We start from the raw sequence: 4,090 nt of genomic DNA on the forward strand, positions 1-4,090 counted from the left end.
CACTGACTGATAATGCCAGCTTTAAGGACTGGAGTTTCCCTTTGAACAAATATTCAATTTAACTGGAGTTAATTTACCATAAAAGACATTCCCTTTGGCACGAATGCACTCCTGTCCTTGACACACCTCTTTGAATGCCTGGACTCAGAGAAGCCATTATTTGGGGGCTCTAAAAATCTGGTCTCCTTCCCTCTCCCCATCTCTTCCTCTTCCTCTCACTCTCTCCCTCTGCCTCTCTGTCTCGCTCCCTCTCCCTGCCTCTGCCCCTTTCACCCTCCTCCTTTACCACTTCTCCCTCCCCCTCTCCCTCTCCTTTTCTCGCTCCCCCCTCCTTCCCTCCCTCCCACCACACCACCCCCCGTGAAATCCTGGCACCCAGAGAGAGCTCTTTTCAGCCAGAGCCCAGAACCAGCCTTGGTCCCCTGGCAAAAGAGGCCTGGTGCCCAGCTCTGGGCAAGTGACTCCAGACAGTGCTGCCCCTCCTCCCCAGTACTCGCCTTTCCCTGCAGAAACCATTTCCTTTTGCCAACAAAACTAGGTTGCATCCAAAAGTTTCTCACAAGCTTAAAAGGAAAAGAGAGAAATTGACAACCATTACTGCAGAAGAATTCACAAAAGCTGCAAGCAACACCAGGGGCAAAGCAGCAAGCGACAGACCCAGGTAAGACCCCAGATGAGTGGAGGCTCCTGGGGCCTCCTAGGCCCTGCCCTTAGGGGTTCAGCTTGCTTTTTGATGCCCCAGGGTTGTACAGTGCTTATGGCTGGGTACACTTTGTTGACCATGGAAGATACTTGATAGTTCTGGGGTTTCATTGGTTTCCAAGAAAAAGGAAAATGAAGTAGTAGTGGTGAGACATGGAAAGCCAAAAAGGAGTAAAGACTGAGCAGAGGGACCGCCTGGAAGGGAGCACTTCATGGGTGCTCCCTGGAGATGGCGAAGTCCTGGGGCTTGGGGCCACAGCCAGCACTTCCTGTCCAGCCAAAGCCAAGGTCACCATAGGTCTCCCCAGGAAGAGCTCCAGTCTTTCTGTAATTGAGGGGTTGAAGAATTGGGGTACTTGGAACATCTGACTACCCTGCTTTGTCTAAGTCCCTGTCAGCCACCTTTGATTTGAGAAGTAATAACCTTTTCACTTCCTACCAGTAGAGAAGAGGAAGCAGGAAAGAACATGCATGTTATTCACTTTCCCTTCCTTCCAGGGTGCATGTGCTCTGGGGTCTGGAGAGTCTCTGCTGCTGTCAAAGTGGGCCAAGCATTCAGACTCGGTCTTCTCTGCCCCCAACTTCTGCCTATCTGATAGAAAGGGTTAAAGTGAGGGTGTGACAGGCTGGCTGGGGAGGTGCAGAGGGGTGAATGCCCCCTCAGGGACTGGCAAGTCTGCTCTGCCAGGGTTCCTAACAGGGATCTCCCACTTCACCTATTCCCTGCCACCTTAGAAGGGGGAGACTTTGTTTTCTGACCAAAAAAAAAGGTGGTTTTTAGTCCTAAAAAGAATGCACTGCTTCAGGTGACTGGATTTTTCAAAACCCAATTGTGTATTTAAAAATAAACATTGTTACCAGTTTGAGTCTTTCACTGACCTCTAGAGAAGAGTTTGATATCTCAGGTATCTCCCAACACTGCTTTTCTTTCACCCTTCCCAAAACTGTGGGGACAGGTTGCAAAGCCTCGGCAATTTCACACAAGGTTCCTTGGAGCTTTAAAAAAAAAAAACTGTACTGTTCAATACATCCAATATCTTTTTTATTTTTTAGCTCTTACATATGATTTGCAGAGGCTTAATTTTGTATAACTTGGCTGCATCGCCAATATCAGTATTTAAAAACTAAACACAAAAGAGACAGATGACCTCCTGACCCCAGGAAACAGGCCTGCAGAACTCCAAGTATCCACTATACCCTCCCTACCCAGGGAGCTCTCTTCCACATCAACCTCAGAAAAAAAATCACATATATGTAGCCTGGAAAACACACATTAATATACACAAAGAGCAACACCAAAATCCACTCAAAAATACATAAACAACCAACAAGTACTGAAATTGCCTGAACTTGCAGGGAATTGCAAAACCATCCCCAGCTCTCTGAGCCCTTAAAAATATACTGTCAAATTAGGGTAGTGGTGTTTCCCCACTGGAGAATTCACAGCCGGTTAGTTTGCCCACCCCCCCCCCTGGCCAGCCCTTTGCCTTTGACTGAAATGAATAAATAACCCTGGACTTTTTTCCCTCCTCTGGGAGCTGTTTGGTCTCCCCCGACGACAAAACCAAATGAGAGAAATGACGCTGTTAATAATGTCAGTGCAGAAATGCCTATGCTCAAGTATTTTTTTTTTTTAAATCCCACTCCGTGTATGTGTCTACATTTACAAGCAGCAGCTCTGAGCCTGAACACCAGCCAGGCCAGATTCCTGTACGAAAGTTGTTAGTCTTCTCTACAGAGAGAGATGAATCGGGTTCATGGACAAAGAGCCCCAACTTTGGAAAACATTTGCTCCCTAGTTACAAAATCAGCAGCTGGCCTGTAACTTTGGCGGGATTTAAAACTTTGAAAATCATAGTAATAAGTTGTCTGGCTTCATTCACAGTACCACAAAGGTGTCATGCACTCCCGCACGCAGCGTGGACTGTGCTGATGTTCAGAGTTGTGCTTACAGTATTGCTCTTTTCAAAATAGCTGCCCTTTAAAACTATGCACCATCTTATCTATGTAAAAGGGATTTTGTTGCCGTTCACACATGCTTTGTGACATGTGAAAATGATCAGTTTTAAAGAGACATTTAGAAAGCTCTGTCCAAAATGGCCAAGTGGGCTTCATATTTTGTACTTAGTATAAAAAGTATACTGAAGACCAGTTTACTGTCTGTCCCCCTTTCTCTAATCTATGAAAACTGCTATTCTATCTCAAAATAAAAATATACAGTATAACAGAATTGTGCCTTTTCATTAAAATTTAAGAAACAACTGCACAATTATAAAGAAAAGGCACAGTTGGGCCTACACAAAATACATGTTTAGTAAACTTACCTCTGAATACACCCGAAACATTTTAGCAGTACGACAAGCTAATAAATTTCAAAGCAATAATGTCAAATTGTGTGATGCCACAAACTCCAAAAACAAAGTTACAGCTGTCTGTGACATTGCACTGACTCAAAATTATGCTGCTGCTATGTCTGATCATACTAAAATTAAATAGATGCCTATGTCTGTTAAAAGAATAAAAAGAATTTATTTTGAACATCAAACAATGAATCTGTCACCATTTATTGTATGAAACACTCCGCTAATCAATTTCCTATTAAAATAGCTTTCAACAATACTCAGCTTTAAAATTCATCAGGGCCAGTAAAACCCTTTTCCCAGTGCACAAGAATGCAGTCTGAACCACGGACGATAATTACTGTTCTAATACTTTTATTGCTCAAGCACTTTTTCCTGTGCTGCCGTCGCTAGGCAGGGACCTGCAGTATATTGTATCAGTGAGTTAGAGCGCTTGACCTCTGCCCACATATGATTTAATAGGGACTTTTCAGCGCTGGAGCTTTCTCCATCTCTCATACCATTAAATGAAAACATCAAACCTCAAATGTAAAACTGGAAACCACAACGTTTTGTGTTTCACAACTCTTTGCAGTTTTTACTTAGGCTGCTTAAAGGTCAGCTTCTTGGCCTCCCAGTGCTCTTGTGCATACAGTAATGCCCTGGAAAGTCACACTAATTGTCATTTTGATTAAATCTTGAATTCTTCAGTCACATACACACATGCACCCTGCTTATTTATACGTGCATTCTTTTCTAAGCACACAAACATGCATGTACAATTTTTTGAATTTACTCCACTTTAGGGCTGATTTAAATGTCTGTTCAAGTATGGGATCAAAAGTTAACTTTTTCCCGCCTGTTGGAAGTTAAAGTTACAAAGGATGGTGCTATAGGATCTGTTCAAAGAAAGTCAGAGTTAATCTTGTGTATTTTGGCGCCTTTTCCCTGCCAGCTACTGTACGTGGGGGAGGGGTGGAGATCTTGTCTGTACTTCTCAAGTTCAGCGGCAGTCCTTGCAACCTGGAGAAGATGGCCATGTTCACAGC

At 43.8% G+C, this 4,090-nt stretch overlaps 1 long non-coding RNA gene across 1 annotated transcript; it reads left to right on the forward strand.

Annotated features, from left to right (window-relative positions):
- The first annotated feature begins 304 nt into the window (after nucleotides 1–304).
- LOC111816900 lies at nucleotides 305–1,471 on the forward strand. Its single transcript, XR_002821218.1, has 2 exons — nucleotides 305–661; nucleotides 1,201–1,471. It is a non-coding gene; the product is annotated as an uncharacterized LOC111816900 (long non-coding RNA).
- The last annotated feature ends 2,619 nt before the right edge of the window (nucleotides 1,472–4,090 follow it).

The sequence above is a fragment of the Octodon degus genome, unplaced genomic scaffold (assembly GCF_000260255.1).
Source record: "Octodon degus isolate 3935 unplaced genomic scaffold, OctDeg1.0 scaffold00044, whole genome shotgun sequence".
NCBI classification, from domain to species: Eukaryota; Metazoa; Chordata; class Mammalia; order Rodentia; family Octodontidae; genus Octodon; species Octodon degus.